At 34.8% G+C, this 13,244-nt stretch overlaps 1 protein-coding gene and 1 long non-coding RNA gene across 5 annotated transcripts in view; one reads left to right on the top strand and one right to left on the bottom strand.

Moving 5' to 3' along the window:
- The first annotated feature begins 4,542 nt into the window (after window positions 1–4,542).
- The window catches only part of LOC129938566 (serine/threonine-protein kinase Pak), a 45,321-nt gene continuing 36,619 nt past the window's right edge, over window positions 4,543–13,244 (top strand). The window contains exon 1 of one of the 4 annotated variants that reach the window (XM_056046202.1): window positions 4,543–4,860. The gene's annotated coding sequence lies outside the window, so the exon portion shown is untranslated. Of the gene's footprint in view, window positions 4,861–5,018; window positions 5,236–5,829; window positions 5,848–13,244 lie in introns of those variants that run through there. The other 3 variants (XM_056046205.1, XM_056046203.1, XM_056046204.1) reach the window with 3 other exon arrangements.
- Window positions 4,593–5,806, bottom strand: LOC129938567 (uncharacterized). The gene is made up of 2 exons (XR_008780475.1): window positions 5,384–5,806; window positions 4,593–5,317 (listed from the first exon to the last, which is right to left on the bottom strand). It is a non-coding gene; the product is annotated as an uncharacterized LOC129938567 (long non-coding RNA).

Genomic DNA, 13,244 nt, shown 5'->3' with positions numbered 1-13,244 from the left:
ACGTTTTGCCGTAGTTGTAGTGATCAAAGAGAAAGTGAAACGATAATCCATTTCCTCCGCAAATGTCCTGCTTTGGCAAACACTAGAATGAAACACTTTGGAAAAGCATTCTTTCACAAACTTGATGAGCTATCTGAGACAAAGATTAGAGACCTAATCTTTTTTCTTAATGCGACAAAATGGCTCTAACATAATCGCTATGAAGCTTCTCTATCAATCTATCCCTTTCAACCAAAGGCCAAACGAGTTTTTGGTATCAAAACGGCGCACTACAGCGCTAATTGGATCTCAGGCTAGGTTGCCTTGAGATCGCCATTTCTACCTACGAGTACCATAAATCCTCCATTTCAACTAAACCGGACGTTACCCGATTGATTTGAACATTTTTCGGTTCAATGATTATTCCCGTTAATTTCAACCAATTTCATGCTATTCGTAATTGAAATTAGAACGTACCATATCAGGCATGAACCTAAGGCTCTGGAAGTACCTGTCTAACCAACTCATCGACCTAGGTTTTTCTTCGTAGTATATAACTTAACCCGTAGTACCCGTGGCATGATGGTTAGTGCATTGGACTGTCATGCCAGAGGTCTTGGGTTCGATCCCTGCCTATGCCACCAAAAGTCTTTTCACGGGTACTGCCTCTTGCGAGGATTTGACAAATTCTCCAAGAGTAACTCTTGTCATGAAAAAGTGCTTCTCGAATGAGCCGTTCGGATTCGGCATATAAACTGTAGGTCCCCTCCATTCCTGAAAACATTACTCGCACACAGGAATGGTTGAGAGTTGTAAGTCACTAGGCCCTGCTTCTCAACGGACTGTTGCGCCACCCAATTTCTTTTTCATATAACTTTACCCCATATGTAAACGTATTGGCGCAAAAATTTAGACAATTTAGTAAAATTTAATAGCCCTTTTTAGCAATTTACTTAACAAATATTTTATCTAATTGAAATTTTCTAAAGTTAAAATCAAATCCTACTGTGAATAAAGATTTTTTTATTCTTAGGCGTAATGAAACACTATAGTGCCACTCAAGATGAACTTGGACAGAGCTTATTTTAAATTGATTTGTAATTTAATAGGTCATAGAATTGATTTAAGCTGGCTCGACTAATTTTCTTAATTGTACGATAAGCTGTAATATTGTTTATTAGTATGTATATAAATAAAAATATCACTATAGTGCCAACTGTTGCACGTGACGAACTATTTCACTTATAGGCTTTTCACACCAAATTATCGGTTTTATACGAAAACTCAAGATTTCCCATACATTTATGGTAAACCACAAGTTTTCGTAAACCACAAATTTTATATAAAACCTGTCGAAAACTAGAAGCAATTCAAAGTTGAACTAAACAAACAAACCATTCGAAACATTCAGCGTTCAAATTAATGTAAAAAAAACAGCTGATGGCTGCTGTCAAAACAAATATTTCATTTTGAAATACATTTGGCCGTGTTAATTAATATTATTTATACAATTTCCTTACAGTATAAAAATTATTGCTTTTTTATTTACGCCCCTTGATGGACAGCGATGCCAACATCAAGAAAATCCTCGGTCCTTTGGACAAGCCAGGCGAGTCCTCAAAGGAAGAAACCAAAGAGACAGTCATAGAGAAATTGCAGCCCATCATAACAGGTTCAGTTATCGCTTGGGATGAATGTGATTTTGGTACGAATTAGCAACTAGGTACCTTTTCTGCTGCGGCCAAAAGGATCTACACGAAATCGTTCAGAATCTTCTCAACTCCGCCTATAAGTTGGTCGGACGGATACAATATATGGACATTTGGCCAGCAGAGGCACTAGCTCAATATTTTGGATTGAATTTGTTGTGAAATAAGAAGAAGATGTTTTAAGTAAAATTAATTTTTATAGTAACAGAATGCCGAGCTCTTTAAAGCAGCTGGAGATAAGTTGGTTAGGAGCAGCCACCAACTTATCTATAAGATAAAGTCGGAAGAAAGCATGCCCTATGAATGGAACCTTAGTATTGTTTGCCCGAACCTGAAAAAAGGAGACCTTCTAAACTGCACCAACTATAGAGGAATCAGTCTCCTTAACATTGCCTATAAAACCAGGAAAGTCTAAAGTTGATCAAATATTCACATTACGGCAGATCCTGGAAAAAACCCAAGAACACCAAATCGACACCCACCATATTTTCATCGATTGCAAGGCCGCATGTGTCAGCATATACGGGGACAAGCTGTATAGAGCCATGTCTAGTTTTGGCATCCCTGCCAAACTCGTCCGTTTGTGCAGGATGACCATGGAGAATTCACGCTGCTTTATAAAGGTTGGAAACAACTTAACAGAACCTTTCGATGTCAAAAAAGGTTTTAGACGAGGTGATGCGCTGTCATGTGAGAGAGCTCACACGTCAACACTAGAGGCACTATCTTACAAAAGTCTGTCCAATTACTGGCATAAGCTGATGACATTAACATAATCGGAAGAACTTAGTGTGATGTCAATTTGGCAAAAATGGGTTGAATAGTTATTTGAAGGCAAAACAAAGTACATGCAGTCTTCAAGTTAAGAAAGGACATACAACACCGACGTCTTGGTCAAAACGTCATAATCGACAGACGTAACTTTGAGATAGTCAAAGACTTCGTCTACCTAGGCTGTAAACGCTGTAAACGCAGAAAACAACACCAGCGCTGAGATCAAACGCAGAATAACTCTTGCTAACCGCTGTTTCTTTGGACTAAGAAAGCAATTGAGTGGTAAAGTCCTCTCTCGAAAGACCAAAGTGGTGCTATATAAGACCCTTATCATCCCCGTCCTGCTATACGGTGCAGAAGCATGGACTATGACAAAAGCGGATAAAAGCACCTTGGCTTGCTTCGAGAGAAGTTCGAGTGATCTACGGTCCCGTATGCATGAAAGGGGAGTGGAGGAGAAGATGGAACACCGAGCTGTACGCGCTGTACAGCGACGTAGACTTAGCCAGAAGAGTAAAAGTCCAACGACTCACGTAGAGCGCATGGAAACCAATGCTCCGGCCGGGAAAGTCTTCAAATCCGCACCCACAGGACAGCGCAGTAGTGAAAGACCGCGGATCAGGTGGCGTGCACAAGTTTAAGGTGACCTCACCCAACTTATAGCGTGAAACTGGAGACATCTAGCTAGGGTCCGAGCTAGATGGAGAAGTTTGTTGGGTGAGGCCTTAGTTCACACAGGACTGTAGCGCTACCTTAAGTAAGTAAGTAAGTAACAGTTTTGTTTGTTGTTGATTCTATGATATATTTTCTAGACAATTAGTAAACAAAGAGGATAGCTGCAGCCAAGCTAGCTTGTAGTTCTTGTTGGTTCATGTCATGAGCCCATTCCACCTGTCTCCAGAACTTCAATTGAAACTCTTCTTCGAGACGAACTATTGTTACGTTAAAATCGATTTGAATTGTTAAGAATTCATTTTATTTTCACAAATAATTTGAGAAGAACAAAACTTCTTATTCACAAATTTTGTCATCAAAATTTGACAGCCATTGTTGAATAAATTCAAATGTCAAATGAAAACGTGTAAATGTTCGGTGCGAACGATTTTCGGTTGAAAACCCGGTTATGGGTTTGGTGTGAAAAAGGTATTAGACCGTATTCTTCTGTTTTCTTAACATATTCTCTTTAATATTGTCCATTTTATAAAGTTAAAATTAGTTCTGGTGTGAATTGTCAACAATTTTGTTTTAACATGGTTGATTTTGACATTTCTTCCCTGTTTTTTGTTCAGTGTTGCCATACTTGTTTTTTTTTCTTGTTAATTTCTTTTATTTTAGTGCTCAAATGGAAAAGTACTTTGCATATACCCAAACTCGCACCCACCCCAAATCCTATAGTGACCCCAAGCAGGGGGGATTGCAGGGGGGCAGCATGCCCCCCCTTACATACCTAGCTGTTAGTACGCCGTGCTATCAATTAAAAAAAACTTGTTTTAGGCTCAAAAAATGCAATACAAAAAAAGTAGGGTTAAGTCCGAAAAAGAAAATATTTTTTTTTATGGCTTAAAGTTGTTTCCTCGCCCTAATATTTAAAACATGTTCTATTGAGACCCCCACCTAACTGTAAAAAAAAAATCAGAAGGAAATTCGTGCTGCGGTAATGGAAAGTCGCCCCTTCAATTCTATCAACTTGCAAACATAAAAACCGCACTATTGCTGATCGTTTTTCTCACATTACTGTACCTATATAAATTGAATCTCAAAAATGCCTATTAATTTTGTTAAGGTAAATATCTGCCAACGCACCCCTTGGCAGATCCAAGTCTATAAAAGTACAAACATAACCTTAAGTCAAGAATTCTCCAATGAATCAACCTGATTTTTCCAGTACATTCATAGCTTGTCACACCGTCTCTTTTCCACTCAATTAATCATCAAGCCTTAAAACCAATTAAAGCAAAAGAGACAAATCTATCCGAATAAACATTTTCTTATGCATTGAATAAGAATAAGAAACTCTACACTACACAAACTAAACTGAAAGTGAAACAGAAATAGAAATAGAAACAGAAACAGCAATAGCAGCAGATTTTTGTAGAGAGTCAGACTAAATGGCAAAAATTAAAAATTTCCTTTCGACTGTTTTTCAATAAATTTTTATTCAAGATTGTTTCCTGAATAAAATCTTTGTTTTATGTTATTTTTGCTTATTGAAATTGAGATTTGCTATTAATTAAATTATTACCATTCGGCATTTATTTAACACACGATTATCGCCGGTGTTTTTTCGCGTTCCTCAAATTCGTCCGTCGTTGTTTCAACAAAAAGAAGGAAAGAAAAATAAAATGCTTCGGCGATAACTCAACTCTGACGAGAAGACTCGGGAGTCTTGTGGCACTTTGTAAGAGTTTCTTTCATCTTTCTTGTATTTATTTTTAGTTTAGTTTTACCTGTGCTCCATTTTATTGCATTGAAAATCATAAATTTCATTGAATCCTATAAGAATTCCATACGCCAAGACGCCAATAGGAAAATGAAAAAATCTCACTTCGGTGTGTTGTTGGAGGAAACGAAGCAAAAGCAAAACAGTACTGCTGGCCGATTTAAATGTGCCGTGCCTGAAAAGTGTTACTTCTTTAGATAATTGATTTTTCCTGCATCACCTTCACTTCGTCAGCTTCAATTGAGTGCGATGGGAATGAGTTCCAAAAAATTCTTTTAAACTTGGTGTGGGCTTCAGCTTCATTTATGCAGGTTTTAAAAGAAGTCGTCTTTCGTGAGTGTGAAAAGATTCTTTTATATTTTTTTTTTTCTTCCGATAATTCCAAATGCTCATAACTGGGCTTTGTGTGGGTTCACTTAAAAAGTTGGGAAAATGATCTTTTTTAAACGTATGTACGCATTTAAAAAGGTGTTTCTTGTACAGTGTGTGATAAAAATTCCATTTCCGGTCGTCTTACTTCAGGTTCAGTTTCAGTCGGATACGAAATAATATAAAAATAAAAATTTTTGCCCATCGTCGTTTTTGCTTCCATGTTAGTGATTTTGATTTTATTCTTTAATTTTATATTCTTGTTCTTGGTTCTTATTCCTCATCCTTACTCTTCGTCGTCGTCTTCGGCTCGGATATGATTCATAGTTTAGATAAAGAAAAAAAGTATGGTACAAAGAATAATTGCGATTCCAACGCGAACGCATTCGTACTCGTACGTAATCGGTCTTTTGATATGTCTAAATTGAATAAATTTGTTAATTTTCGTTTTTTTATAATCAGTTGTAATTTGTAAACAAATAGTAAATAGAAAATATTACTTTTAAAATTGTGTGCTTTATTCTGGAAACTATCATTTTTTTCAATTTAATTCCTGGTGGTATTTCTATTTTAAAGGTTAGACACCTATTCAACTTTTGTTGTCTAAAAAAGGCGACAAATTAACATTTTCAATTAAAATTTAACGTATACAAAAACAGGCTAAATGAAAAGAACTATTTCTTTAATAATAAATATTTTTCCAAAACCGTAAATTGTATTCTAAAGAAGAGTAAACGCAAAACTCATGATGGAGAATAGGGCAGCGATTAGTTCCTAATTTTATCATATTTAAATTCGTGAGAATTTGGGAATGACAATTCCATTTTTGACTGAGCTGGTTGAGGATTTTGGGTCTATATTCTAAACGGGGTATCCAAAGGTGATCCTAGTGGCAGTTTTACATTCATTTTTACTCAGGGTTGATCTGTAATTGACTACTGCTTAGCCAAAGGTTACTGATTTCGAGGTGATTACTGCTACCTATTCATCGCATCCTCCTATATGTGTCTCTTGCAAATTTAGGAACCCTGAATGCGATTTTCGACAGCAAATTGAAAACGGATTTGCTTCATTGGGTTGATAAAATCCGATATCTATTGAACAAATCTACTTCAACACCCAATCAATCCTTCAAGTCTGGTTTCAAACACAGTGGATGTCTTAACGGATTTAATTCAGAATATCAGCTGTCAGGAGTTCTCACAATAGATCAAATAACTATAAATCTTGTTGGTATGATGAAGAATATATGAATGGTACAAAAAAATCTTTCGCGTTACTTAAAATCTTTAGAAAAAACAATAATTCGGCCTCTAAGTCCCTATATCTTCAAGCAAATAATTCATACAGAAGATTGTGTAGCGTCAAAAACAACAATATCAACATGGCGTTGAATCTCATACATTGTAATGATTCTAGATCATTTTAGTCAAGTGTACGCATTCTAGATGGCCGAAATAATAAGTCAACGGTCTCTGCTATTGATGCGGATAAAATTGGCTACTTACTTCAAAACACTTTCCACACTACCTCTAACTTAAATTGAGGAGTTAAATTCCCGATTTTCAATGTTAGAGCTACTAGTGGCTTTGAAAAAAATGAAGAATAATAAGGCTCCGGGTTTAGATGGCATACCATCTCATTGTTATTTTCATCTCTTTCAAACAAAACTCATCTAAACTCACCTATCTCATGTGGATTAAAAGTAGTAGAAGGCCATCGTACTTTATTTTTATCTAAACTTGACGCCCTCGATATTAAAAACTTTATTTCAAACAAGACTGATACGTCGCTATTAAAAGTTGAGAAAATGATTCATCGAAACCACTCGAAATATGAATCTTTTAAGATAAGAGTTCCAGACTCAATCTTCCACCTTCTAAACTCAACATCACTTTGGCCAAAAGGGATCATAATACACGAATTCGAGAATAAACAAAATAATTATATGAAGTCGTCATCCTTTAACCCTTTTTCAAGAGACCCGGACAATGCATTATTGTCGAAGAGGCAGATTCAACAAGTTCTGATTTATTACCAAAACGTCAATGGCCTAAGGACAAAGATCAATACGATCTATAAAAATATTAACAATCTAAAACATGACATAATTACTCTTACAGAAACATGGCTAAATAATTCCTTCATAGATACCGAACTCTTTGACTCAACTTACCAAGTTTTTAGACGAGATAGGCACCAATCGAGCGACTCGGAGACAATTGGTGGTGGAATACTATTCGCGGTAAAAAACTACCTTATATGCACTTTGGTTGATACTTTTGATCTTTCTGACGTCGAAATGCTTTGTATTAAAATCAAATTGGAAACAGATTATCTCTTTATCATATTAGTATACATACCTCCAAGATCTACCAGTTTTGTCTATGAAAATTGCATGCATTTAACTGAGAAGATCCACGACCAAATGGAACCTAATGATGAACTGCTGATCGTAGGTGATTTCAATCTTTCGAACCTCAACTGGACAAAATCATCCGATTTCAACTATTTCACACCTATCAGTCCAACGAGCACCAATGAATTCACAATTATTAATGGTTTAGCTTCTTGTGGACTTGTTCAATTTAATGGGGACACGATAAATACTGACGTAGCTGTATCTCCAGCCGATGTTTAACTAGTAGAAGAAGACCGTCACCATCCAGCTTTAAATATATCACTGAATATAAATGTGTGCAATATCACTAATACATCAAATGAAAGACTTGAATTCAATTTTTAAAAATATAACTTTAATGAACTAACTAACTTATTGTGTAATCAACTGCTCCTAAATCGTAATATTGATGACAAGTGTCTAAATTTGTATAGTATTATTTTTAACTGTTTTTATGAAACTACGCCATTACGGAAATCTCGCTATAAATCTAAAACTCCACCATAATTTGACACTCAATTAAAAAACTTAAAAAATAAAAGAAATAATGCATGGCTAAAATTTAGTAAAACTAGAGCAGAAGAAGACTTGAGGATTTTCTCCGAACTTAAAAATATTTTCATTGACTACTCCAATATTCTATACTCTGACTATATTATAAAAATTGAAAATAAATTGAAACAGACCCCGAAAAACTTCTGGGATTTCGTGAAAAGTAAAAGAAAAACTGACGGTTACCCAAACTATGTGTCTTTTAATAACACAACAAGTCATGACTCCCAAATAATTTCAAATATGTTTGCTAATTTCTTCAAAAATGCTTTCGACGTGCCTTCTTTTCAAGTTCCCGATTCGTTCTTTCCAGCCCAAAATTATCCACACCTTAACTCATTTCACTTGACAATATGTGAGGATTCAATTGTTCGTTGTGTCTCAGAACTTGATGACTGTTTTCACCCTGGCCCCGATGAAGTACCATCATGTGTTTTAAAAAAATGTGTGTCTCATTTATCGTACCCTCTGTTTGTTTTGTTCAATGAATCTCTTAGAAGCTCAATTTTACCACTATTATGGAAAAGTGCATTTATAACTCCGATTTATAAAAAAGGGTCTAAAATTGCCAAACTTTCCGTTATTCCCAAACTATTTGAGTCCATTATCTGTAAGATGTTATCCTTTAATTGTAATTCAATTGTAAGTGAAAATCAACATGGTTTCGTCCAGAATAAATCAACAATTACAAACGTACTTCACTTCACTTCTTTCTGCCTTGACTCCTTCGAAGATCGTAAGCAAGTAGATTGCGTATTCACAGATTTCAGCAAAGCCTTTGACAAATTGTGTCACAAGACTTTAGTCCATAAACTTAAGGCCTTAGGGTTTAACGACAAATTTTTGACGTGGATCTCGTCTTATCTCAAGAACAGAAGTTATAGCGTTATATTCAGAAATAAACTCTCCGACCAATTTTACGTCAACTCTGGTGTTCCACAGGGTAGCCATTTGGGTCCTTTATTATTTATCTTATATATAAATGACATAACAACCGTTATAAAAAACTCCTCCGTTTTAATATACGCTGATGACATTAAAATTTGTAAATCTTTTAGTTCAATTAATGACTGCTCGAAGCTTCAAGAAGCTCTTCATAGTTTTAGGGAATGGTGCAATACAAACCGACTTTTATTGAATATTGACAAATGTAAAACTATGTGTCTTACACGAAAAAAAAAAAAAAACAATTATGAATTATAACTATTTATTAGATTCTTCCTCCCTTTGTAAGCTTTCCGTTTTCTCTGATTTAGGTGTTATTCTTGACAGTAAATTAACGTTCTGTGACCATTATAACCTTATAGTTAAAAAAGATAACAAGATTCTAGGTTTTATTAAACGTTTTCCTCGTGACTTTCGTGACCCCTACGTCTTAAAACTTCTTTATGTATCATTTGTCAGGCCAATACTTGAATACGGCTGTGTTATATGGGCACCATACTATTCAGTCCATATTGACAGACTTGAAAGTATCCAAAAAAGATTTATGCGTTTTTGTCTTCGTTTTCTTCCGTTTTCTTTCCCAAATATTCACACCACCTCCTTATTCTCAGAGACTTTTGCTAATAAACCTCCCTACACTTTCACAACATAGACAATATCTCCAATTTTGTTTTATTTTAAAATTAATTAATGGTTCTATTATATCCGCAACAGCTCTGAATCGTCTAAATTTTAGCTATATTCAAACTAGCATAAGAAGACAGATACCTTTATGTCCGATCTTTAGCAGAACTAACTATGGTATGAATAGCCTTTTAATCAATTGATTTCAGTCTTCAATAAATTTTATAATTTAATTTTATCTGTTAATGACAATGTTAAAAGTAAACAATTTAAAGAAAGCTTTTTTAATATGTTATAGTATTTATTTATTTCTATGTTAATTAAAATTTTAAATTAAAGATTATGTAAATAGCTATAAGTTTATATTAACGTTAGATAATTAACGGATTATTTTACTTTTAATAAACAAGATGTTTATAGATGACACAATTCCAAATAGCTTCCGATCTACATAAATTTCTGTGATCTTTAAAAAGGGAGATCCTAACCTGCCAGAAAACTACAGGGGAATCTCTGTTCTCAGCTCTCTGCGCAAATTTTTCACTCAATTACTGTACCTAAGGCTTGTTTCCTGTGTTACTTTAACTAGTGTTTCTAGACGTTTTATTGATACAAACCATGAACCATATTGTTGACACCATAAACAGAAGGTTACTACTTTTTAAACTTACAGATATAGGTTTGTCTACAAAGGTCATAAGAATATATGAACAAGTTATATCAAGAGATTGTCAAATCAGTTGAGTTCCTCGATGTGTTCCCTCTTCATCAATGACATTGAAGATCAAATTCCAGGTGGTGTTATTTTTGGAGATGTATTTATCAAGGTGCTTTTATTTTGTATGCAGATGACCTTGTCACTTTAACCGATAATCCATAGACTTTGCAACTCCAGATTAACAAATTAAAACAATACAAATATTATTATTATTATTATTAATTTTATTAAATGGTAAATAAATTACAAATTTAATAATTACTTAAACTAGAAATTAGCTGCCAGGGCTATCTACTAGGGAAGTTAAGTTTTTAATTGTAAAAGATAAGAGATATATACATACATAGGTAGTTATTATTGTTATTATTATTATTTTTTTATTTTTTGTTTTAAATAGAGTTTTCAATTTTTAAAGTCGTCATTATATTGTATACCAAATTTATGTTGTCAGAATTGATATTTTTCAAAAGATGGTGTAAGTTTTCCTTTGATAGTTTTGCGCAGGTTGAAGAGACTTTTGGACAGGAAAGAAGGTGGGTCATTGTAAGAGTAGAGTTATCCTCGCAGAGATGGCAGAGTGGAGGTGCTTCTTTATTGAACAGGTGTTTGTGTGTAATGTATGAGTGGCCCAGTCTGAGCCGGATGTATAGCTTTAGTTTTTTTAAAGATATGTTGCTGGGATAGATTGCTCTGTCCCCGTTTGGATTTAGATTTTTGTATGAGTGGTTGTAGTTTGTCCAAGATTCTTTTCTTTTGAACTTCCAGTTTTCTAGAAGTAAATTGGTAGTATCTTTTTTATTGTGTTGAAAAAAGGCTTTTAATGGTTCTTTTTTCGCTGATTTGGCTTCTGCGTCAGCTGCTTCGTTGCCATTGATCCCAACGTGGCCGGGAATCCAGATGATTTTTAAAGTTTCGGGATTTAGGATGAGATGGTGTCTTATGGTCTCTACTATTTCAATCGAGTTCGAAATGTTTTCTATAGCCTTTATAGTTGAAAGGCTATCCGAAAATATGATCGTTTTTCTTTTCTGGGAGTGTGTTATGGCTTGGTATATAGCAAACGCTTCGGCAGTAAAAGTGGATGTGTGAGAGGATAGTAGCCCTTTGGAGACAACGGAACCGTTGGCGCCAATAACAGCAAACGAGGTGTACGTGTCCCCTTTGGATGCGTCTGTAAATAGTAGTTTCCATCCAAGAGATTTGTAGTTTTCTGCGATGTCTTGAAAAAGTGTTTTGTATATATCAATACAAATAAAAATTTTAAAAATACTTGGGACCTTAAAATAAATACTTCAAAGTCAAAGATAATGGTTTTCAGATCTCAAATACGCAGTAAGATGACTAATCGCAACTGGCACCTTGACGGCTCAAACATAGAAGTAGTGACTGATTACATTACAAATACCTAGGATTTACTATACTAGAGAAGGTAATCTTCTATTTGGAACTTACTATAGACCTAATAAGTAAATCAATTTGGAACAAATCTATAGAGTTATTGAAGAAATTTTCCCAGTCATCCAGTTTTTTCTAGACGTGATCTTATTTTTTTTGACCTATGATTTTAATTCAAGTGTAAACCAAGTGATTTCTAGAATTCAGTTTAGAGATTTTAAGAATATCAATAAAACACATCTTGAAAATGATATAAACATGATAGCATGGAATGACATCTTCCTAATGCCTTCACCTAATGACCAAGTCGAGCTTCTAAACACAAATCCTAATATTTTATTTGATCCACACGTTCTATTGAAAGCACAAACTAGAATCCGCGAAAATAAACAATGGTTTACTAGTAGGATTAAAGATCTTATAAATCAGCGTGATCTGGCATACCGACGCTGGAAACGGTTCCGTGTTTACGAGCTCGGTGATTTGTATAAATCATTGCGAAATAAAGTAGTTCAAGAGGTAAGACGCACAAAAGGACAGTTCTACTCTAACCGTCTAGATCTAGATAGTCGTAAAATATGGAACAACCTCCACAAGCTAGGAATAGCCAAACAGAAATAATTTTCCAGCTGAATTGAATATTAATGAGCTTAACAGTAAATTTGTTTCTACACCTATAATAACACTAAGAATCCATGTATCTCTTAATACCATACCTTCACCTTCTACAGACACTTTGTTCAATTTCGATTGTGTGAACGCCTTAGACATAGTTGAAAGTTGTATAGCATAAAGTCCAAGGCCACTGGTGCTGATGATTTGAATCCTATTTTCATTAAAGCTATTCTTTCTTTGCTTCTACCCTATTTTACAGATGTAATAAATTCAATCCTTACCACTGGTATTTTCCCACATCAATGGAAAAAAGCAAAAATAATTCCCATCCCCTCCCCAAAAACTCGCTCTGCAATGAATTTAGACCAATTTCAATACTTCCATTCCTGTCAAAGGTCCGTGAAAGGATAATGCAAAAACAATTAAGCAACTTCGTCAGTCGCAACAACCTTTTAGTCGATGTTCAATCAGGTTTTCGTTCGCACCATAGCTGTATAAAGGCACTAACTAAAATAATTGAAGACATAAGGACTGAACTCGATATTGATAATGTAACTTTTTAAGTCCTATTAGACATGGTGAATCACTCGATACTTCTGAATAAACTGCGTCACAGATTCAACATATCTTCAGAAGCTATTAAACTACATACTTCCTTTTTGAATGATAGAAAGCAAGCCGTTTTCTTAAATGGAAATATCTCCGATTTTCTTCCGGTTCAAC

The sequence above is a fragment of the Eupeodes corollae genome, chromosome 1 (assembly GCF_945859685.1).
Source record: "Eupeodes corollae chromosome 1, idEupCoro1.1, whole genome shotgun sequence".
Lineage (NCBI taxonomy): Eukaryota > Metazoa > Arthropoda > Insecta > Diptera > Syrphidae > Eupeodes > Eupeodes corollae.
The sequence above is the reverse complement of the archived record's forward strand: the minus strand, read 5'-3'. Positions and strand labels throughout refer to the sequence as shown.